At 37.3% G+C, this 25,746-nt stretch overlaps 1 long non-coding RNA gene across 1 annotated transcript in view; it reads left to right on the forward strand.

Annotated features, from left to right (window-relative positions):
* Positions 1–515: 515 nt before the first annotated feature.
* LOC148126174 (uncharacterized) overlaps positions 516–25,746 on the forward strand; it is a 29,913-nt gene continuing 4,682 nt past the window's right edge. The window contains exon 1 of the long non-coding RNA XR_015742913.1: positions 516–532. This is a non-coding gene — a long non-coding RNA (uncharacterized LOC148126174). The remainder of the gene's footprint in view (positions 533–25,746) is intronic.

Genomic DNA, 25,746 nt, shown 5'->3' on the forward strand with positions numbered 1-25,746 from the left:
ACTGCAGTCAAGCATCATAGTAGTGTATTGTAATGGGGAAGAATAGTAATAGGCTCAGATTTATATACTGTTATCCCTTTTTCCATTATGGCCAAAAGTTGTAAAAGAAGCCTGACACATGAAAAAAACAACCCAGCTAGAGGCCCTGGGCAGGGCACAAATAAAGACCCTGAGTGGGCAGGACTGGAGGTCCAGGGTGGGGCAAAGATTTAGGCCCTGACAGTTATACAAATGGAGGCCCTGGGTAGGACATGAACGGAGGCCCCGTGGCATGTGAAAAAGCCCTGGCTGAACTGGCACAAAAGAACTCTGCCAATATAGGAGTGGGGCATGGTGCAGCTTGCATAACTGCGGGCAGGGCTGGGTGATGGAACAGCTGGTGGCAGCAGATAAGGAGGTTATAAACTGAGATGGGTCCAAATTGTGTTCACTTGAGGGAGCTGCAACAGTTGGAACTTTTGAGAACCGGTCACAAATTGCTTTATTCAGAGCTGTCGTAACTTCAAATGATTACTGAACAAATGGACATAAGGTGGGGATTGCTTGTGTGGCTAAAATTAAGTATAGAATGGACTCTATTCTACTCTCTCTCATATTCCATGGAGTCCACGACAGGTTTCCGCTCCCACAATTTAGCAAGCAGCTTTGCAAGGAATCTAACTTGAATAGAGTAAATTTAGTGTTTGCCAAGAGTCTAGCAGAGTGTTAAGATTTGTCTCCCCTGGTAGGTTAACCAAACTAAGCATCTGGTCTATGACAAAAAAAATATGAAATCTTCATAAAACTAGGTATTTAGTTAAAAACAGCTTCCACATTATACGTGTTGTAATTGCATGTACTTTTTTTCTTAAAAGGAAAAGGCCGCCTGAATCAGACCTTTCAACACCCATGTCCTTTTCCTAGACTGGGGTTCAGTATAATGGCCACCAGAGCAGGAGGGGTAGAAGGCTTCTTCCATTGTTGTGCCCCTTCGATTGGTACTGAAGGCATGTTGCTGATTTATTTTCTAATTTATCTGACCCCATTATCGGTACCGCTTGATGGTCAGTTCCATCAGTTGTCCTTTTTTTAAAAAAATACACACGAGTTGCTGATACATTCCATATTTGTTGATCATGTATGTTTGTTTGGCATGGCTCTGTTGTGCAAGCATTTATGTTGGAATCAGAATTGCTGAATTATTCAAAGCCTTCTTTGGGGTTCTTTAGAGTTACTTTGCTCAGTGCAGACGTGATCTCATCATTGTAAAACAGAAACAACCTCCACCAACAGAAACTTTTCTTAACCTTTCAGCAACAGTCTTGCAGAGTTTCCCCCCCCCCCCTCCATTCAGAGGACCTGTCTATATTACAAACAATTCTCAGTTTTATAGTGGTTTAATTGTCATGAACCTTGAGAAATAATATTTGCTTGAGACTCTTAAATGCAATTCTCTTAGAACTACGACTAAAAGGCTAAGCTATGCAGTATTTCCTAGTGTTTTTGTATGAAGCTGGGAATCCCAGGCCTTGATGCTATTAAACAATAAACTTCCACTTGTTATAACAAGAAACTACATTATTGTTAAGGCAAATCCTTATACTAAGATGAGAAATGCAGACTGAAGTTCAGATCCTGCCAGCTACATCTCAAATCTGATTTGTCTCTCATCTTCATTCTTCACTTAAAAATATAAACAAGTCAAGGGTTGAAGTAAAACATCCCAAGCTAAAAGAATCTTACAAGCAGTCCATTCTCTCCATTGCTGAGATTTTCCAGGACACAAAGAGAAGAAATGTTCAGAGTCTTAAATCTATTCTATAAACCAAAGTGCTGATGTTGCTAATAAACAAACTATTTTAAGTTGTCAGTACAACTAGTGAATTTCTGTAAAGATTTATTATAGAACCGAAGTCTTGTCTTACACTGAAGAGAACTGATACAGCCTAACCTTATAATCTGGTGAATGTCTATTTTTTACTGCAAGGACAAACTACAAGGGGTAGTTTATGGCCTATACGTTGAGGATGCTATTTCGGTAATTGAAATTTTGGGTTCAATTGTGGTCGTAAGTTGAAGACTACCTGTTTTTGCAGGGTGAGGGCTAGAAGAGGCTTGTGTCTTATCATTCATTGTGCATATACTATATACTGTATACCTTACATGAATTGCCTGTAGGATCTACTTTTATCAGAGAAATACTTCAAAAGGCTGCAGGATCTTGGCCACTTTCTCTGGAGAAATCTCGCAATCTCTGTTTTTAAAAAATCCTCTTGTTGTATTTAACGCCTTCGTCATCCCTAAACCTTGTATTGCAAATCTCAAGCAATGTTCTTTTTTATTCAAATAGCAAGTGCCTTTAAGCAGAGTTTTTTTAAAAAAGCTGTAATATTTTAAAAATATAATTTTTAACATTGGTGCGTAATGTTCATGAAATAAGCTTAGGAAAATTGACTACTGGACTTCAATTTAGAATTAATTTTGTGCAAAGTCATATCTAAACTTACTTAAAAAAACCATGCTGGCTCAAAAATTGTAACTTTTCCAAATGCTACCCATATCGGCAAATGATATCAATGGAGAAGTCACTATCATATTACATATATCTGCATATAATCAACTATTTAAACTACAGCAAATTATATTCATTTAGTCTAAATCAGTTTTTCTTTATATTCAGCAGTATTAGAATTGTTTCAACATATGCTACGTCTTATCTTAATGCATAGGAACCCAATCTGGAATTCATTACTGGTGGTCAAGATATTGTCAGATGCTTCCTTTTCTTCCATCCTAATTAAGTATAACTGCAATTTTTATAACAAGTTTCATATTATGAGGGTAAATAATGGGATCTGACTGAAGTAGAATGGGAAGATAATGCAAAGATATTAAGTTGTTACATGATGCCACTGGTATCTTATCTTCTGAAAGGTGGAGAATAGCTTTCCTAACTTGGTACCTTCCAAATCTGTTACATTATAGTTCCCGTCAATCCCAACTGTTGTTTGTTTCTTTATTCCATCAGTCTTGACAATTTGAAGCCAATTTATGATTTCTACCATGCAGACAGACAACCATGCATGACAGGTCAAGTCAAAACTGTCCACTTGCTCTTTGGTTAAGATTGCAAGCTGGGCAGTCTTGAGTGCTTCATAAATAATATCACTTTACTGGAGATTTCAAAATTTGTATGTCATACAGTTAGGTTCTTTGTTATTTTCATGAAATAATAACTCCATAGTGAAGAGTTTCCTTAATTGAGATTTTAGGAAAAAGAAGAGCTTAATGTAAGAATGGCATTTGAGTGGTTAATATGTGATCACTCTCAGAGCTGTTATTTGAAAATTGCCAATGGAGCATTCTTAAGGAAATGCAACCATTATTTTCTTTTGAACTTCCCTTTCTGCATTTTTAATACAGAGCGAAATTCAGTTCAAACACAGCAAAAGTGTTATGGAACGGTCGTTCCACCAGACAACTGAATATGCTACTCTATGCCTGCTGTAAAGATTTGATTTGATAACCAAATAGTGTGGAAGAATTGTCTTTTAATAGAACTAGGCAAATCTGGAAATAATAAAATTAATAGGGTGGGAAAGCTGAATAAAATTGGTTCTTTTAAATGTGAAGCTTTACAACATTTATCACTGTATTTCTTTGATGTCACGTTTTCTATGGAAAGTATTGACTGATTGCATGCCAATAGCTAAAATGCATGTCTGTAATGCATCTAACATTGGAACAAGGAAGCAAAGTAGAGGCAGGCTCTGCCCCCATTTGCCCTTGAAGATGGTACAATCATACTCTGAGAATAGTTCCCTTTCTCCCTGAGGTAGCCTTTATCTCATCTCCAGCATGTGTCCTTCCATGAGAAGGACACGTAAAAGTAGCATTTTACCCTTTTATTCAAACATCTTCCATCTGGCAGGTCAGATCAGCTAGCCTGTTGCGGGTTATTTGGATACATGTTTGGGGAATGTTTTGCTGCCTTTGTCCATCCCTTCCCCTCTGATCATGAGTCATTGTTGCTTGTTTGTCAGTTTTCATTTTCTTCCTCTTAAAGTGCTTGCCAGCATCTTGTCAGTTTCAGTTCTGCTGCTCTGCAGAACTCCCTTGCAATCACCTTCCTCCCTGGGTCTTTCTGCTCTGTAATCTTTGTGTATGTGTATTTAGCCCAGTTTTAATTTGGAAGAGGACCAAGTGGAGGAAGCAAAGACAAACCAGCCTAAAGAAGATTGGCTGAATCCAAACATTGTCCTGGATCCTGATTGATGGATGTCTTCCTCACTGGCTTGCGACATCGTGAAAAGGAGAGGAGAAAACAACATTGTAGCTCTCTCCCAAATCAGGGTACCACCCTCCTGGCAGGGACTGAGAACTGATGCAATAGACGCAGAGAAGAAATGGCTGTGGAGATAAGGAAATGTTAGGCTGACGTAGTGTTGTGCTGACTGGAGAATAGGCAGGTCGCATTCCCGCTTGTTCCTAGAAAGATCTGGAGTGATGGCAGCTGCATTTATGTGAAGCTCATGTAAACACGGAAAGGGGTTCTTGCTGAACAAGTGGTGGAAAAGATGTGCACAAGAGTGAAGACGATCCAAAGTGAACCATCACCATTCCTCCAAAAATAAAAGAGAAAAGGGAAGTAAAGTTGCTATCGAAAGAAACTTATGTGGAAGTGTCACTTGGTAGTCCGTCACTATTATTTCAGACATTGCAGTCCATGTTCATCATTTTCTGGGTAACTTATTAAGGAAGTGCCTGCTTTTTTGTTGTTGCTGCAATATGGTTTGCAAAAATGCTAGAGCATCAGAAACATTGCAACAGGAAATACAAGATTAAATTATGTGCTGGTTAACAAATCTAGGTGTCTTTTATAGAAGGTGTATCGCTGAGTTTCCCAAGTGATATCAATTTTTCCAAACTAAATTGGGTCATAGCTCTTTACTTTTTATATTTTTATTGCTTTAGTATGCAGAAAGAAAGGAAGACAAGACTCGCATTAATATTCTTTGCCAATTTAAAAAATACTATAAATTGGAAAACATTCAGGACCCATTTCAATATGAACAGTATGGCAGTAATTTGTAATTTAAGAGTTGTAGATGCAGTTAATTCATCTAGAATCTAGATCAAATTATGAAATCAAAAGTTGGTGTGATTGTGTATGTGGTGATTCTGCATTTCTATACTGCCAATCCAAAGTTTTCTTGCAGTAGTTGAAATAGTTTGAAAATTTGATTGACAATAAAATAGCCTAAATAGAAATAGTATTAACAACAATTATTTATTTGCATTTTTAAAACTGAGATTGTCTCAAAAAATAAATTTACCATGTGAAAAAAAGATAAGGATTGTACTTCCACCCCTGCATCTTCCAAATGCTTTGCCATTTTTAATGCTGGAATTAAATGATAGAATTATGATTACAAAGAGAGTTATTTAGAATAATGATATGAGGGATCACATAATAGTTTTCTAATAGTGTCTGGAATAAATTTGTAATTGATCATTTGGATTCTATAAATAAATGTAGGTCAAAATATCTAGAGATCAGTGATGTGCCTGATGACTGTCTCTCTCACTAATTTTCTCTCCCTCTCTCCAAGAAAGTTAAAACTCCTTTAATCTGTAACGAACATCATTTGAATGATTAAAGTTATGATTTCAGGGTTTTTTGAATGGTTAACTAAAAGATCAGTTAGTAATTTAATATTATCTAAGCCTGATATACTTTTATGAACTTACATGGCAGGTGATAGCTGTGAGAATCAAAATCTTTACCAACCTTCAAAATTACAATTGGAAACGGTTATCCAAAAAAAGCAACATTATAATTCCTCAACAATATAAATAAATCAAGGTAAGTTTTATATTACCCAAGTTACAAGGACCAGGAATTTTTTATTGTTTTTAATAATATTAACTTTATTATTTTCTGAAGTGGTAAAGATAAAAATAAACAGCTTGGTCATATGTAATCTTGAGAGGAAATATATTATTTTTTAAAGTTATTGATTCCTTCCTCTGTGACATTTTACTCAGTGTTGTAAAGCTAAGTATAAAAAATTTAAAAATTATTGACTGAAAAAAAATCTATATTACATACTATTTCTCTGAGCACTCTTAATAATATAAAGATCACTTTGTTTTGTTGTTTCAGTCAAGAGTCCAATAATTTGCCAGGTCTATCTAGGTTCTGACAATATCTTTGCTTTATTTAATTCATTGGATATTCTATATGAAATGCTTAGCTGGAATGCTGTACCAATTTAGCAGACATAAAATTGTTTATTAAGCTGCCTGGCACATCCATTCAAAAATTCTTTAACTTCCCTCCCCAGTTTATCTTGCCTAGATTTATTTGCTTTGCTTTTCTGATGAAGTACATACAGAATGGGAACAAATTATTCCTTAAAACTTCCCACACAAACATTAAGTGGGCAAAATGCCTGTGGATTAAAAAAATTGTTCAAACTAAACTCTCATTTGTTTTGTAGAATGTAAATCTTTTAAAAATAACGTATTTGAACCTTTTGTGAGAAAAATAAGACCGCTTTTTTTAGACTTAATAATTCTGCTGAAACAAAATCTGATATTGCAATAGCATTTGTATTACATCTCTCTATCCTTTTAACTAAAGATTAAAATATTGGAAAGTCATACAAATGTGTAATATGGAGTTGAACAAAAAAAAGGCATGTTGTTGCTGTGAAGGATTTAAAACTACTAAATATACACCAAATTACACTCCAATGTATAAACTCAAAGAATTTCCATGTGTAGGTATTAGATTTAGGTAGAATAGTTTTACAATATACCATTGTAAGATAGTTAGATATATTTCATATTTCCATGAAACAGTCTCTGTAAATAGGTCACTTTACCTTATACATTTGTATTTATTTTCAACAGTATTTCAGCATTGGTGGGCATTGTTAATCTGAATTTTCAAACTGAATAATTCTTGTCTTATGTGAATCAGTGAACATGGTTTTTCTACTTTCACCATTTTCCAAGTGAGAGCATCAAGTCTCTGCCTCAGCTCCAGAAAGATCTGATCACATAATATGCAAAGTCTAAACAATTATAAATAATGGAAAATAACTTTTCAAGTGATAAGTAACTCCACATATTTTCTTTTGCAGTTATGAGTTGTAGATCAGGAGCAGATGAAGTCACAGCGAAACCCTCTGTATATTCTCCAGCTTGCTTGAGAAGTTGTAGTTGCTACAATGGAGAGTGGGATCCTTGGGGGGGCGTTTTTTGTCTTCTTGATTTTAGATTTGTAATTATGATGGCATTTAATCTGGATTTGCAGAAGGAGGGGATGCATTCCAAAGAAACAAGACAATTCAGTTTAGACTTGTGTGAGAAAAGAGGGTGAAAATTGCTCCTCCTCAACAATTCCCAATATGCTTATGGGAGTGGTAATTTGCTTTAATTTAATATGAGTTTAACAGTTTATAGGTAAGGAACACTAAAGAAATCTGCTTGGAAGAATCACAAGATGTCTTTCTTGGTTTTTGGAGGCTGACAATATTTTTTTTTAAAAAGGAATGACAAACTAGTCATTAAGGCAAACAAAAAAAATGTTCAACTACCAATTAAGCAATGATGATAAAAATAGCTGTCAATCTGGGAGATAACCTAATTTGTGAGTTCAGCTGGTCAATAGAATTATCAGAAGTACATCCATCACATTATTGCTACCTGGTAAGGCCCAAATAATGGAACCTGCCCTATAGTAATATAAAATGCTGTTTAAGATGATTAAAAAATATTGTGTGGCACGCAAAAGCTGCTTACAGACTTAAAGCAATGCTCAATTATCTGCTTCACAAATATTTTAAAAATCCTAGTTACATAATTAATTTCAACTGAAGGGAACAAATCAAAGGGGTAATTGAAGATCATGCTATTTCACCCAGATATTTATGTTTCATTTGCCTGACCTTCTAAACAGGGCCAATTTACACATCCAATTCACAGGGTATTACGCTAAAACAACTGACCCACCTCTTAGAGTGACAATTCCAGGTCAAGTGATAATTTGTTGCTAATAACAGCAAAAGGTTAGCCAGAATTCATTGATAATTTATATGTCCATGCTTCCAACCCTCACGGGCTGGCTACATGCATACATACATACATACCTAAATCCCTATCATGAATAGTTTTCTGAGTATTGGAGATATTATTTGTTCATCAACGTAAATGCTTTTCACAGTCATGTGGTCTTATCAGTCTATGGTTGTTTTCCCTAATGCTACAATAGGAGGGAGCCTAGTTACTCCCTTCCAATTCTTTACTTTTATCACCTCCTCAGGCAGAGAGTAAGGGGACTCTTGATAGATGCAATGGCTGCAGGCATCCAAACGGCTGTTTCCAGAGGCTCACCTTCCTGCCTCGTTTTCCGTAAAAAGCAATTGTTCCCATGTAATCTTTTGTTTGCTAGAAAAGTTGACCTGAACAGCAAGATCTTTGCTCCATCTAACAGAAAACAGTAATTTTGTTGAGCAATTGAGCAAAAACCTATATATGTTGTACTAATTTGAAGATGCAGGATTGTCTGAAAGTGCTCCAGGTATTACAATAACAGCCTTATTACTGCTTTGAGGCCACTTTCTCTTTAATAGTTGTACTGTGGTTGTCACTGGGATCAAGTGCAGGGTAGTTCATGAGGAAGAACCATTACATCTTCCATATTGTTACTTCTATATGAAGAGAATGTTTTCCATTGCTCCTCTGTGTAACATTTTTTTTCTTCAGCTTACTTCATAGGTCTATCCAGCTCATGGGTTTTTTTTCTTAAGATGCTCCCTGCTTGTTACATAATAGTTGTTTCTCTTTTATTGCCTTGGTTGAATTTGTCCAGATCACCCAGCATTTCCTGCTTGCTGCCCCAATTAAGAGTCCCAGAATGTGAGAGTGGTAGAGTTTCCAAGCTTATCCAGGATCTGTACCTACCCAACTATTGAACATTGTGATCCCACTTTTGAACTGGAAAAGCTTCATTACCATGAACAGTGAGGCAAAAGCAAAGGGGCGAAAGGGAACATTTTGCACTGAGGTGATGCGTAGTCACGGAGTCAATTCTTAGTAAAGTAGAGCAAAATCTTATAGCAATAACACTTGGATTTATATACTGCTCCATAGTGCTTTACAGCCCTCTCTAAGCTGTTTACAGAGTCAGCATATTCCCCCCAACAATCTGGGTCCTCGTTTTACCGACTTTGGAACGACGGAAGGCTGAATCAACATTTAAGTTGGCCAGAATCGAACTCCTGGCAGTTGGCAGAATTAGCCTGCAATATTGCATTCTAGCCACAGCGCCACCCAGGCTCACGTCTAAAAGCCGTATATTAATTTCTTTTACAACTTCAAGTCAGTTTTTGATTCCTGGCAATTGTTTTATCTCCTTGGGGCCTGGCCCAAGGTCACCAAGCTAGCTTTGTGTCTAAGATGAGAAGATAATTCACAGTCTCCTGGTTTCTAGCCTGGTGCCTTCCCCACTATACCAATCTGCATTCCTGTACATTCACTTCCTCTGCAACCATGTCAGTGATATTGGATGGAGTTAAAAAAAAAAAAAGATGGCAATCACACCTGAATAATCAAAGTCCCTCACCATTTGAGTGCATATCCCAGCTGGGCTTTGGTTTCAGGGCTATTATGGGCATCTTCATGTATTTGCCTCGTTCCCACAGATGACGCTGATAATGGCCATTTTTACTGTTGCATCTAAATATTAATGTGCTCCTCTAATTTAAAAAAATATGATTTTTTTTCCTTGTTCCCTAATAGCTGTAGTGGCACAGTGGTTACAATGCAATATTGTAGGCTAATTCTGTTGAGTGCCAGCAGTTTGGTTCTTATTGCTCAAGGTTGACTCAGAACTTCCATCCTCCTGAGGTTGATAAAATGAGGACCCAGATTGTTGGGGCAATATGCTGACTCTGTAAACCACTTAGAGGGCTATAAAACACTGTAAAATGGTATATAAATTTAAGTACTATTGCTATAATGTTGTTCCTTCCAATTAAGAATAAAGTTTATGCCAGGCAATGATCAACAGAATGCCACTTAAACAACTGTCCTTCTCTTGTTCATTCATCTTAATAAAACGATGGTGTAACACACCTCAGCTATCCGGGGGAGGCTGAGGTCAGTGCAGAATTGGTAAGCGATGTGTGCTGCTTCATGAGACCCATCAGCTTCAATACTGATTGTGGGAGTCAAGCTTTCTCAACCTGCCTTCTTCCAGATGTGGTAGACTTAGACTCTCATAATTTTGCAGCCAAGTTGTAGGATGAAGTCTCTAGGTTAGTTGCATCAATTATTTGAATGCTCCAATATAAATATTTTTGTATTTTTTGTGGTGATATATTAGATCCTCTCAGCTGAGTTCACACATCACTTAACCATGTTTTAGTGAATAGATGACAATGGTTGGGCGTCATTTAGCACATAAAGTCTTAAGCCATCATTTATCTTGAAACCCAACAAATTATATTATGGCTTGAAAAGAAATATGTACCTCACCTAGGAATTTTGCTTTAGCAGTGATGTAGTCAGCAAACTGTTTCATAGTTTACCAACAATCTTGAGTTCCAAACCAATTGGCTCTTTCAAAACGTGTCTCCAAGTCACTTACTGAAATTATTATACAGTATCTCTATTTTATTTTTTTCATTACAAAGCTCACATTTAATTCTCATGGATTCTCGAGCTGAATTTTTATCTAGCTTGCTGCAGTTCATCTGACATCTATCATCCACATATAATTTTGACAAGCTGAAATATTGAGTTTCATCTTACAGAATAATTCAGGCATCACGTAATACTTGTCCAATTGACTGGGTGTTGTTTTAGCTGCTAAAGTTTAGATAACACTAAGATGATTCTTCATGTAACATTCTGGAGAATTAAGTCCTAACAATTGCCAAATGAGCAGTGTGGGGGTTGGGTAGGTTCTATTTTTTAGCAACTCACAGAACTGTGTGTTACATAATCTGTTCTGTATTAGGAGTACAATCTTGCACTTCATTAAAAATTATTCTTTGCCATAAAGATATAGCTTTGGTCATTTTCCAGGGAAATTTCATTTACAATTCAACCTTATATTGATTATAACATTTTGATTACAACCTTGTATAACTTGTTTTACAGTATTTTTACAGTGTTTGGAGGGGCATTTTAATTTTCTGATGGAGAGTGCCTATTATATGTTCTTAGCCAAAAAGCTTGCAGAGATGCTTTTAAATATTAAAATAATAGAGGATACAATAAAAGGTACCAAAAACAAAACAGCAATTGAATACCAGCACAATATAAAACTGACTTCTTAAAAGATTTAAACCAGTCATTTAGGAAAATAAAGAGAATGCCAAACATTCCTTTGAAAAGAATCTACTACTACTACGACTACGACTACTACTATTACTACTACTATAGTAGTAGTACTTCTGCTGCTACTAGTATTATGCCTGCTATTTTCTATTAAATGGACTTCATGTGGCTCATGTAAGATGCATCCCTTCCAATCATCAACAATGTACTCCCCCCCCCAATGTACTAAAATTTTAGTCTAAAATAAACCTAAATAAAATAAACACATAAAAGCTGCACAACAACAGTACAACCATAAAAGGCAACCTTCTCCAAAATGGTTGTCCTCCAGATACCCTTCTTGGACTGATCTTCATGACCAAACAGGAGAAATATCTTAATTATTAGGGTTAAACAGCATGTTGATGTTCCTGTTCTTTGGAGTCCTTCCACTTCAACACTTTTTTAGAGCTGTACAGATAAAGAGTTTTTATTTCATTGGTTGTATGCAACCCCAGCATCTCCCTACCCATTTGAATTCCTGCTGTAGAACATGGCATCAGGAAAGAACACTCTTCCTATCTATTTTTGATTATTATCTCTTTTTTGTAGGACAATGGGCATACATACCTGGGATGAGAAATGTAGGAATAGTCATATCTGATGATACTTGGTTTACTACAATGTATGACTTCCAGGAAGTATAGAGAGAACTTAAGCCTCACAAGGAGTTGAATAACTTTACTTTTACTTTATTTTACTTTGCTTTTACTTTACTTATTTTTTATTATTTTATTTATTTTACTTCCCACCTTCATCATTTTTTTTTACAAATAACTCAAGGTGTGACAAACATATCCAACGTACCTTCCTTTCCCTATTTTTCCCCACAACAACAGCCCTGTGAGGTGAGTGAGAATCAGTGACTGGTCCAGCTGGCTCTCATGGCTAAGGCGAGACTTGAACTCACAGCCTCCTGCTTTCTAGTGGGATGCCTTAACTGCTAGACCTAACTGGCTCATGAAACTTAAATGCCAACAGGCATCAAATGCTTAGAAGTCTGGGAGACTAAATAAAATCAATAGGATAACATTTGATAATGCCACACAGGGTAGTTTTTGAGGTCATGCTGAGCCATGATTTAATGAATAAATCACAACTGACAAGTTTAAAGCAACATACTGCTATAATCCATGCTTTATAAACCACAATAGCTAGGATTCATCCAACAAACTATGTAAAAACCAAGCAAACAACATTTTGGGATAGCATGATGCATATATCTGGCCAGATATTTACTTGGAGATTCCAATTTATGTAGTTTTGTTTACATATTTGCTCTTATAGCCAAGCTTGGCTTATATCTGGCCTGAATTCTTCCAGCAGATTCTTGGCTCCTGCGTTTAGTGAACATTTAGTAAGCTACCATCAGTTGTCCTAATTTCCCTTCTCCAATGGATGACTTTCAGCTCTTGAAATAATGTCTTCAATCGTTTGGTTTGCATCTTTTTTCTTAGTTGAGAAAAGGGTAGGCCGATGCACATAAAGATCATTGGAGATAAAAAAATCTTTTTAAAAAGAAGCGGGGGAAAGCATGGGATGAAGTGAAACAGGATGAGATTCAAATAAACAGCCAAACAAGACAGGCGTCTGACTAAAGATGAAACTGTGCCAGTAAGGGAAACGGATTGCAGAAGGAAAAAATGGGGAGGGAAGGCAACAACATGTTTATCCTGAGGCCAGAGAGGAAGTTATATTGTCTTAAATGATCTGGACTCCAAGAATGAGTGAGCTCAATTTTAAAGTGATTTATTTCTTTTAATTCGGTTACAGTATCTTAAAGGCCATTCCGGAGTCATTCAGTCTTCAGTAGTGGAAATGGGTGCATACAGAACCAACACAACAGAACCAACAATCCTACAAACAACTTGGTATATTCAAGCAATGTAATGTTTATCCTTTCTTTACTTAAACAGAGAAACAGAATCATCCTAGGCAGGCCAAAAAAGCAATGGGAACAGGAGTGACTTCCGATTTCCTGCCGCTTCCTTATTGACTTTCCTTCTAGGGAATTGGCAGGGAGGAATGAAAATGACAGTCACCTGATAGAAGCTGACCATGGCAACCCGGTGGTAAAGCAATGCAGCAGCCATAACATTTTGCCAAATTCAATCCCAAAGGAGTCGGGTCCCAAATTTTGGACACATTCTGTACTGAGGTTCTTTGATTCAGAAATTGTTGCCCTCTGATGCACTGTTTCGCCCAGTTGAACATTGCAAACAATCAAACAGACACAAGAGTTTCAGTAGAATATAGGTGAATAGAAAGTTCATTAGATGTTGCTGGAATATCTAGGAACACTTCCTGGGTTGTTGGGGAGAAGTAATTCAGTGGAAGATTGGTGCTTTGCATGCAACAGATCTTGAGATCTGCAGATCCTCACAAGGAGCTGGAAAAGCAGATAGATGGTGATGAAAGCACATCAATGCCACGATTTACATCAGTCACCCCATGCAAGTACACAATTGTGCTGTTTGCTTGATGATGTCACTGCAATTTGATGTGGAAGCTATAGGTCGGGGGTCTTCAAACTTGACAGCTTTAAGACTTGTGGACTTCAACTCCCAGAATTCCTCTTCCAGTCATGTCAGTTTAGGAATTCCTGGGAGTTGAAGTCCACAAGTCTTGAACTTGCGAAGTTTGAAGACCCTTGCTATAGGTCTTTGGATCTCTTACTTAAAGAAATAAACAAGGGTGCTAGAATAGAATTGAGAGATTCTTTTTTTATTAAAGTTTTACTAAACATAAAAATTAATGTAAACTAAGAAAAAGCAAAGAAGAAAAAGAAAATTTCAGATTTCCTTTGTAGCAAATATCAGTACAAATACAAAATTATCTCTTACTCTTATCATTACAAAAAAAAACCTTAATTTTTTTCTACTGGTATTACTCTTTTTTCCCTCTCCAAAATATCAAAGTACAAATCATTTGTGCATTTTTCTGTTTCATGCAAAAAGTCTGTAAAGAATTTCCAGTCAATCATAAGTTTACTTATTATTTTTGTCTCTAATCAAAGAGTTAATTTAGCCATCTTTGCAAGTTCCATCATCTTCACCAACCATTCTTTTGTTGTTTGAATGTTAGCTTTTCCACTTTTGAGCATATAATAGTCTAATTGCAGTTATCACATATGAAAACAAAGTTCTGTGACATTTTTAGTTGCTTGTTCATTAATCTCAAAAGTTAAAGTCTGGTTTCAGTTGTAATTTAACCTTTAAAATCTTCTTAATTGATGCATGTGTTTGTATCCAAAATGTTTCAGCTTTTTAAAATGTCCACCATGCATGATAAAATGCCACTTCAGGTGGTTCACTTTTCTAAGACACTTCCTCTTGACAATTTCTCTGCTGACAAATTCCAGTAATACTTAATTTTTTAAAAAAATATTTTTATAGCTAAAAAAACATAATGTACATTTCAATCCTTTCAACCGCACATTTTCCCGTTGGTCAATTTGTGTATTGTAGCCAAAATGTTTAGCTGATTTTATCATACATTCTTTCACTTGTTCTTCTGTGTCATATTTCAGTAAAAGTGCATATATTTTAGCAACAATATGTTCATCATGAGAACATAATTCTCTTCCAAATTCAGTCTTAACTTTGTTCAAAAGCATAAATCTTGTATCCACTTCAAACCCTTCTCAAGAATTACAGTGCAAAAGTATTTGGTCTAGTTAAGTAAGGCCAGGCTAAAAATCAGGAGACCGTGAGTTCTAGTTCTCCTTAGGCATAAAAGCCAGCTGGGTGAATGGCCAAATAATTTCATCTCAGGATAACCCACTTCATGGTGTTGCTGTTGTGGGGAAAATAAGAGAAGGAAGAGTATTAGATATGTTTGCGACCTTGATTTATTAAAAAAAATACACTGGACCAAACTGGCTCTGGTAATTCCTGAAATAGTGGAATCCTTCCTTTTATAATAATAGATCCCATTCTATTTTATCTTAATCCTTGCAGTAGTAGATTGTTCCCTGCTCTTTTCTTCTACATTATTTTATATGTATTTGTAAGTAAAGTAGACCTTACTATTACTAGTCATTCTCTTCATACACATTGGTTCCAAAACTCAATGAAAAGAGCCTCACTCTATCTAGCACTAAATCCCAGAGCAGCAAATACAGACAAAAGCCAACAGATTGGGGAAGGGGTTCATTCCCTTTGCATTTTTAAGAATGCTTAGTCTTTAGCAAATGCATCGTGGGATTTGTTATCATCAGAACCAAGGCTTGGAAAAATAAAATTAAGAGAGGTGCTGAGGAATAATTTGTCAATGTCCCTTCCAACGCATGGTTGCAACTCTGTTTAATCTTCTGCAAAATAAAAATAAAAACTAAATCACTGTCTATATGATCAACTAAAGAGATTGCCTTATGAACTTCTTTAAGGAAATGGTACACACCCTGACAGGAAGAGTTGGCTATTTTGAGACTTCCTTTAATCATTCTGAACTTTGACATTTCTTTCAGTCTCTAACTACGCTGTGCTACTCTGGAGCCTGGGATGGATATGATTCAGCAGGGCAGATTCTTCCAGCATTGCCCCAGGTCTCTGGTTGAGCATCTGCAAGTAAACATCTCAAGTAAAGGAACTCACCTATAACGCAGAATCAGATTCATGCTTTGTTCATAAGCACCCATAAAATCTTTTATCCACTTTAAATTCTTCTTTAATTATAAACTCCTTCGTTAATTGTGTTGTCTATAAGAAAAACCTGGACAAGAATTCTTGAGAGTTACTTGGAATGCAAGAATCACTACAAGAAAAAGGAGACACAAAAGCATTTGGGGATAAATACTGAGGAACGAGCAGATGGGAGACTGTCATTAACAATTTATAAAGAAAAAGAAAAAAAGATTGTGGTGCATATAATGTAGAAGTGTTTCTCCTATAGCTTCAGTTCATCAATAATCACTAAACAATGGCCAATAAATTGGCTCATTTGCTACTTGCTGTGTTCACAGGGGTTAACATCAGCCAAATATCTAACAAGGCTCAGGCCAAAACGAGAAATTGAATGACTACTGAAATACAAGTTAATATTAAGCTAAGCATTCCTTCTATATTTGGGGGGAAACGTCTTTGTTCCAAAGTCAATCTGGCATCAAACAGTCAAGAAACAGCAGATAATACAAATATATATGTGATTCCATCATTTTGTTGGGAAGATATTTTCATTATCTGCTCATTGAAACATTCAGAATAAATTACTCACATGGAACACAGTACATTCTTAAATGCCGGCACTAATGATCATCAAAAGGAATGGCATGATGAAGATCAGCTATGACATAATTTTGTCTGGCTTGGGAAAGATTGCTGATGCAACTGGGAGGTTAAGAGATTATACTGGTTTGACAATCTTGCTATTGAGAAGATAAATCTTCAAAAGCATAGACTGAGTAAGCAACAAACTACCTTGATCTTCTATTTAAGAAGAAAAAAAGTGTAAGAGTTTTGAAGATTCCCTCTTGACTACACAAATAGCCCTGCCCATATTTGCCTGAGTTTACACTCTGTACCTCCCCAGGATATTTTAGCTTTTAATTTTGTTTTTTCAGACTTAATATGGTCATTGATGCAATTTTATGCTCTGAAAACTTGGCAAATGAGCAACCAGTGTGGTTTAGTGGGCACCAGGCTAGAAAGCGGGAGATTGTGAGTGCTAGTCCCTTCTTAGCCATGAAAGCCAGCTGGGTGACTTTGGGCCTGTCACACACTCTCAGCCCAACCCATTTCACAGGGTGGTGGTGGTTGCTGTGAGGAAACTAGGAGAAGGAAGGAGTATTAGGTATGTTTGCTGTTTTGAGTTATTTATAAAAATAATAATGGTGAGATATATAGAGAGAGCACTTACTCAATAAACTATAGTTAAGTCATGGCTTAGTATCATAATATTATTTCAGTCACCATTTTGTTGTATACAGGGCATGATCATGCAGTCTCAATTTACTTTCTGAATACCACCAAATCAAAGGAGGCGGTTTCATAAATTTACTTTCTGAATACCACCAAATCAAAGGAGGTGGTTTCATAAAATTCCCTGGGCAACTAGAATGGCCCTTGTGATTGAAGGCCATCTGTTGATTAGCTTGTTTCATCTTGCTTTGCTTCCCCCCCCCCCATTGAAATATAGGTATGTATGTGTATATATACAGACTGATTAAAATACTTCATCTTGCACCTTATTTCTTCATCTACTCTGATATGAGTAACAACTAAGTTTTTGTCACAGTTCAGCCAGTGTCCCATATTTTCAGTACTCCTTGTCTTCCTTCCCTCCTTTGTGCTTGGAATAGTTCCGTAAATAAACAGTTTGCTTCCTTTCTCCTCCCAGTGGGATTGAGTGATAGCCCAGAGGCACTTTTTTTATTTCTTTCCTCCTTCTAAGATAGAAATCAAAGATTTTTGCACAACCTTCAGCGCATGATCTATAAAAAGACCCTATCTGAGGAACCAATCCCACCGGGATTGGCTCACCCCGCCCGTGCCAGTAGAAGAGGCACGCTGGGGACCCCATTGGTTAAGGAATTTCGGCTAGCAATGTCCAAGAGAAGAGCCTTCTCAGCCAGGGCACTTGCCCTTTGGGACATTGTGCCGACCCCAAGGTGAGATCTGCACCAATCCTTTTGACTTTCTGTAAGGGTTTGAAGATTTGGCTCAGCCAGTTGGCCTGAGGCCTCAGTAGGGATTCATCAAGCTGGAGGTGGCTGAGGGAATTAAGACAAAACCCCACTTCTCCTCCGTTGGCATCCTGAAGCCTTCTTCCCCTCCCTTTTTTAAAATTGTAGATTACTGCAATATTTATTGCTTCAATATTTTGATTGGCTTTTAATATTTGTAAGCTGCCAGAGTCATTTCTAGCAAGGTGGGCAGCAATCAAATCTAATAAACAATTTTTTAAAGTGACTTTAAAGCAGCGGTCCCCAACCTTTCTGGCATTGTGGACTGGTGGGGTGGGACGGGGATGGTTCCGGGTAAATGGTGGGCACAGACTATCACTGTTCATGCAGATGGAGCTATACACCCATGGAAACTTAGCCTGCTGCTTGTGCAAATGGAGCTACACACCTATACTTGCCTGCCACTTCCACAGCCCGGTTCTGAACAGTCCAGCCTGTAGGTTGCAGGCCAGAAGTTGGGGGCCCCTGCCTTAAAGAAGCTTCAGAAGGATTCAGTACCCCATATGTTTAAACCGAGAACTTGGAGGAATCTTATTCCACTGATATTTCCAAAAGGATAATATTTATCATGCTTTTATGTTTGTTTTATTTTCTGTCATGCCCCTGGTGGAGTCAGACTCTGAGGGAGAGGAGGAACAGCCGACAAGGAGTGGAAGTGTGGCTCCGGAGGTTGTGGAGGAGGCTGGGGAAGGGCAGAGGCCGGCTGGACAGTCAGAGGAGGACCCAGGCCCATCCCCTCTCAATCCTAGGGCACGCAGGGAGGAGAGGATAAGGGAGAGATGTGGTCTACTCGGGAGGAGAGGGCCTTGATCCTCTTCATGGGCTGCAGCTGTGACAACTGAATAAGAGGAGGGACATGCGTATAGGCGAGTGCTGGAAACAAAGCGTGGAACTATCTCTAGTTTATAGTTCCTCTCTGAGTTTGGCGTTCTTCCCAGTGTGTGTTCTGTTATCTGTGGACATCTTCAAGCCCTTATCTTTCCTGGTTTGTGTTGTTTTTTTACTCTTTAAATTTAGTACAATTTACTATTTACAGTTTAAATTTAGTACAATTTACTAATCAGTATTATCAGCATCAGCACATTGCACTATCATGTTTTTATTTCTTGACAGGGAGTGCAGTTGACAAATCTTAGGAGAATAATCATTCAAAAAATCTTGTACATGTAGTCCTCGATTTACAACAATTCATTTAGTGACTGTTCAAAGTTGCAACTTCAATGAAAAAAGTAACTTATGACCGTTTTTCACAGTTATGACCTTTGCAGTATCCCTATGATCATGTGATCGAAATTCAGATGCTTGGCAACCGATTCATTTTTATGACTGTTGCTATGTCCCAAAGTCATGTGATCACCTTTTCCAACTTTCTGACAAGCAAAGTCAATGGGGAAGTTAGATTCCCTTAACAACTGTGTTACTAACTTATCAATTACAGTGATTCACTTAATGGCTGTGGCAAGAAAGATCATAAAATGGGGCAAAACTCACTTAACAAATGTCTCACTTAGCAACAGAAATATGGGGCTCAATTGTGGTCCTAAGTCAAGGACTACCCGTAGCCAAAAATCTTTCGCCAGGTAAGGCTAAAAAAAGGTGAAAAACCCAAGGTAGAGCACTTGCATATAAAATGCATGGGTACAAAACTTACATGTTCCAGGTAGTCCTTGATTTATAACCTCAATTGGGACCAGAAGCTCCGTTGATAAGTAAGGTGGTTAAGTGAATCATGCCCAATTTTAAGACCTCTTTTTGCCATGGCTGTTAAGTGAATCACTGAAATTGTTAAGGGAATCACACAATCATCAGCTGAATCCAGCTTCCGCCATTGACTTTGCTCGCCAGAATCTTGGAAGGTTGCAAATGATGATCACACGACCTTACAGTGCCATGACTGTGGTTAAACATGCTGGTTGCCAAGTGCCCAAATTCTGATCAAATGGTTGTGGGGATGTTGCAAGGGTTGTAAAAGGACCAATCAGAAGTCCCTTTTTTAATGTTGTTGTAACTTTGAAAGATCACTAATCGAATAGTTGTTAAGTCAAGGAGTAGCTGTACATACAAAACCCTTATTTCCAAGCAATAATATTCATCTGTGGCATATTTTAGAAAAACAGAAAATGATCTACAATGCTAGGATTGCAATCCAGTGGTCCCTGGAAGGCGCATCATAAGATTTTTAAGGACAGAGGATAATTTCTTGCCTCATAAAACTCCCTGTTGGTGGATAAATGTCCATAGTCCTTACCTTTTTTTTAAAAAAAGTCAGTGTTCTGACATCAGAGAAAGCAACTTAGACATACCTTGGGAAGGCCTGAATCAGTGAAATCCAAACCCTTCCTATTTACTTGATATTCTTCCAATCCAACAAGGAAGACAAAAAGCCAGCCCTGAACTGATGAGTTAATGCCCCTAATGTTCAAGAGCAAAACGAGAGGGGGAAAAAAAGGAAGACCAACAAGGAGGAACACCCTTCTGGCTATGCACCAAGGCAGGGGTGTCAAACTCACATCATCACAGCAGTGTCACATGACGTATCATGACTTTTTTTTCCCCCTTTGCTAAACCGGGCGTGGGTGTGGCCAGCATGTGATGCATCCGGCCCATGGGCCGTGAGTTTGACACCCCTGCCTAAAGGGAAGTGTAGGAAAAAAACCCAACCGTTGGTCTGTCTCTGATTCAACCACTTCGCATTGTAGAATATCTCAGCCTATGTTTCGAGAAAAGGAGCTCATTCCAGGCAAAAGTTCAAGTCACACATGAGTTTTCAATTTTAAAGACAAACATTAATTTTCCATAATAAAACAATGCACAAAGGTCTCCCTCATCCGCAAGTTATTGTTGAGATTGGTTCCACTTCTAGGGGCTTCATGGATCAGAAAAACTGAAAGGTGAATTGAGAGATAACGGTTCTTAAACAGATATATCAGTTTTTATCAATAACCAACACAAAGTACAAGGTACAGAATCTGGGACTGAAGGTGAGAGGAGAAGCAGTGGATTTAAAATGGTAGAGACCAATCAGCCTTTGAGCATGGTTTCATTCCGGTTTGCAATCAATTTTCTTTTTAATCTACCTGGACCATTTACTGGGGATGTGTGACTAAGAAGCGAAGTCCAAGCATAGCACCCGAGTCAAGCTATGTGAAATTGGGGCATTTATTGACAAGCTGTGATTTGGGTACCTTGACCAAAAAAAAAAAAACCTTTCAGACTAATCAAAGTCTACCTGATCTATCTACTTTACCTCACTTTCTTTTTTCTTCTGTTCAGTCCTGATTCTTGGAGATTGTCTGGACAATTCCCTAGGTTTTTTTAAGGAAGGTTTTTCAGAACTGGTTTGCCACTGCCGCCTTCCTAGGGCTGAGTGAAATTTTCTGGCCTAAGGACACCCAGCTAGCTTTGTAGCGATGGCAAGACTAAATCTCACAGTCTCCTGGTTTCTAGCCTAATGTCTTAATCACTACACCAAACCGACTCTCAATATTAGTACATAATTAATGTTAAGTTATATTTAATATTTATTATGAACTTTATTATGCGCTTTTCTATTAGAATGTGCAACATCTGTCTTAAATTATAAAGGAGAGATTTTGTATCCATTTGGTACAGAAATCAGCTGGTAAGAGATTTGAAATATGTAATCCCCTTACTAATAATTTGCTCCATTCAATGCTTCCATCCTTGGTTGTGCTGCAAGCAGAAACATGTCTTTAAAAGATAATTTAAAAATATATCTTTCGTTCTTCTTTCTGAGTATTGAATCAAAGAATTGGACAGAGCAAACTAGGCCATGGAATTTAAACACTTGCTTTGTTTAAGAACACAAATGAAAACATTACCAACAAATGTCTATTCGCCTTCTGTTTGTATACATCTGGTCAAGAGCAGCCCATTCATTTTCCTTTGAAAGCGATTCCATTGTTGACATGTTTTTGCTGTTAGGATGTTGTTCCTAATGTTCAGCTAAAATCTGCTTTCTTGTAATTTTAGGCCATCATTCCATGTCCTGAACTCTATGATGATAGGCTTGAAGTCTGTGTGACATCCTTTCCTGTAATTAAAGAATGTCATCCGATTCCCCTGCAATCTTCTCTTCTTAGGGCTAAACATAACCAGTTTGTTTCCTCAAATTCTCTACTTAGGACTTAATTTCCAGTTCCCTGCTTTTTGCATTTATACCAGTTCCAGTTTGCTGAATCCTCCTTAAAGCATGGTGCTCAGAACTGGAGAGTTGTTATTATAAATTGTGACCAGTATAAAACAGTGGAATAACTATTTCTGGCAATTTGGAAACTATACTTCTCTTGATGCAGCCCTGTGCTGCATTTACATCATTCTGCTGACTCATGTTCATCTTATAATTGATCAAGTGTAATATTTTTGCCAAATTACAGAGTTCCCTTTTTGTGTATTTGTTTCCTATGTGAAGGTTTCCATCTTTTTACCAAAAGGCTAGAAATTGATGACAAACCCAGATAGGGCAATTGGGCTTTCTTTGAATTGGTTTACCCATTTATCCAAACCTGTTCTGTATAAATCTGGTTTATTAAGCTACCATTAGTTTCACGCATCACTTTAAGCCATTAACCATCATTTGCAAGCTACATGGAAAGTTAACCATTCTACATCCCTGATATACTGGCAGTCCAATGCTGCATGTGCTGTTTAAGTAAAAGAATCTTAAAATTAAGATTATTAATTTAATAACATTAATTAAAATTAATGTATGTATGTATGTATCAATAAATGAAGCTGGGATGCTGAAAAACATTTTGTAAAGCGAAGTATTACCTGTAATGACATCCTTATTTAAAAGAATGCCTGCGAATCCCCAGACATCTTTAGAAAAAAAAAATGATAGGGAACTGCAGGCCAGAGCATTGTTCGCAACTGTACCTAGCTGTTCCTACCACCAAAAGGCAAATTAAGTGATAAACGAGGTGATAGAAGATGCCGGATGGTTAAAAGGCAAGGCAGGGCAAAAGTTCTTCAGTTTGCTTTCTGAAAAAATGATTGTTTTGTGACTGCTTATAGCCACTGTGGTAGCTGTACAGGTTAACCCCTTCATGGCAGCCATTTTGGGAGATGTTTGCAACTTGTTCTCAACATTCTAAATTGTCTTTCTGACAAAAAGGCAGTCAGTCCCTGAGCCAGAACCCTGAGATGAGATTCATATGACAGAAGTAAAAAATATATATGTAATATTACTTAAATGATCTGAATTGTCCATTTAAAGTACAGTGGTGGTGTTGAGGAAGGTATAGTTAAGCCATCCTCTGGTTCCTTCCAAGAATCCATTATTCCATTCAATTTGCCTACTAAAATTCTCTAACAATATGATATTCAAAGCACCCTTTTCCTTTTAATAATAACGAGGGGGAGGAAATTATCTGTTCTATGTCTGTTTTCATGTCTTGTTTCTAAAATTCCACATTGTATTACATATGCTTCATAATTCTCATTCCTATTCAAAAATAAATATGTGAGAAATTAATTAGCAAGGCAGCTTCATCAAAGGAACTGAAGGTTCAAGCAGACTGCTAGAGATATTGGCAAGGCAAGGAAACAGACAGTTTTTCCATTACCTCAGCACATGAGTATCTCTGGATTCAGTGAATATGGCTGGAGATCATTGTAGGTGACTGATCTACTCCAGGGAAGCATATTCCTTTCTTTATTTGTAGATATAAACCTTTATTTTAGTAAATTTAATAGTCTCCATCAAGCAGAGATAGTGATACATTAGCCATTATGCTAAAAGCACGAGTATTCCATTTGCAATTCAATATAAAGCAGTCAGAAAAATGGTCAACAGAAATTTATTCACCTACCATACCAAGCCATGGTTCTAACCATGATTTAGGGAATGAATTTCCACTAGTTTGGATATACGGATAATCCTCGACTTACGACCACAATGGAGCCCAGAATTTACATTGCTAAGTGAGAAATTCATTAAGGGAGTTTTGATCCATTTTACAACTTTTCTTGCTATATTTGTTAAGTGAATCCCTGCAGTTGTTAAATTAACAACATCGTCCTTAAGTGAATCTGGCTTCCCCAGTGACATTGCTTGTCAGAGGGTCACAAAAGGGAATCACATGACCCCAGGACACTGCAACTATCATAAATATGAACCAGTTTGTTAAGCATCCAAGTTTAAATCACATGGCCGTGGGGATGTAACAATAATCATAAGTGTGAGAAATGGTTATAACTCATTTTTTTCCAGTGTCACTGTAACCTTGACCTGTAAGTCGAGGACTACTTGAACCTAATAAACTGAGCCATGCATCAAATGCTGTTATTATCCTGGGCACTCGTTTTGTTTTTGTTTTTTTTGGGTGAGATGCAAAGAATTCTATCATTAGAGGTCATGTCCTCACATGGAGAGACAATAGACTATTAAATGTCCAGGACTATTAGAGGTACAGAATGTTCTCTATAATACTGCGAAATTTCCAAGGGAAATACTGTGCAAGGCAGTCTGAGCTACCATATCTGCTTTCTGAGTGAATCTTGGCTCAGAAAAAAGCACAGTTCGTGAACAAGAGATATGGAGGGTCCCAGGATATCACTAAGGTCAGGCTTCCCCTCTTTTCATTTATTTCTGATCTAACTACCCTATTACAGGTAGTCCTCAACTTATGACAATCGAAGCCAAAACTTATGTTGCTAAGCGATAAATTTGTTAAGTGAGTTTTGCCCCTTTTTAGGACTTTTCTTGAATTTGGCTTCTTCACTGGCTTTGCTTCCTAGAAATGGTGATCACATAACCCCGGGAAACTGCAACGGTCATAAATGTGAATCAGTTGTAAAGCATCTGAATGTAAATCACATGACCACGGGGATGCTGCAATGGTCATGTGAAAAATGATCATAAGGCACTTTTTTCAGTGCTGTTGTAACTTCGAACATCACTAAATGTACTGTTGTAAGTCGAGGACCACCAATATAAACTAATTCTGTAAAAAAATTTTTAAAGCACAATACTATGGAAGCCAGCCTCTTATGCCAATTTGAAACAGCAGGCACTTGAAAGGGATTAAAATAGTTCTCTAATATGGGTTACACTAGCACAGGGGTCTCCAACCTTGTCCACTTTAAGGCTTGAGGACTTCAACTCCCAGAGTTCCTCAGCCAGCTTTGCTCTGCAAGTTGAAGTCTGCAATTCTTAAAGTGGACAAGGTTGGAGACCCCTGCACTAGCATACAGGTATAGTTTTTTATGTTATTTTTGTATTGCTTTGCTTTTTGAGATTATCTCTCAGTTTCAACTATAATGAGAAAAAGAACATTCTTTTTTTAAAAAAACCTGTACAATCTAATCTAGGAAATACCATTAACAACACACCCATCAAACACAATAGATTCCTCCTGAAAAAAGCACCCATTATCAGCCCTGCAAGATCTACATCAAAAACATCAGGGATATTAACATCAGATGTTTATAAGGATTACTTCTCCCCCAATGCCTGGTGAATACTGAATTGGACACAGATGTAACAAATGTTATCATGATGCTAATGAACCATAATTCTGCATCAACGTGAGATGAAGTAAAACAAACAAGCGGTAATGGTTTCCCAAAGGATTATGAAATCAAATCTGAAGGGATGTGTGGAATATACAGATGACGTTGCTAAGAAACCAGCAGTAATTATTGAAAGGTTCAGCTCCAGAAGGAAA

The sequence above is a fragment of the Pseudonaja textilis genome, chromosome 3 (genome assembly GCF_049901715.1).
Source record: "Pseudonaja textilis isolate UNSWEBS1 chromosome 3, rPseTex1.2, whole genome shotgun sequence".
Classification (NCBI taxonomy): Eukaryota; Metazoa; Chordata; class Lepidosauria; order Squamata; family Elapidae; genus Pseudonaja; species Pseudonaja textilis.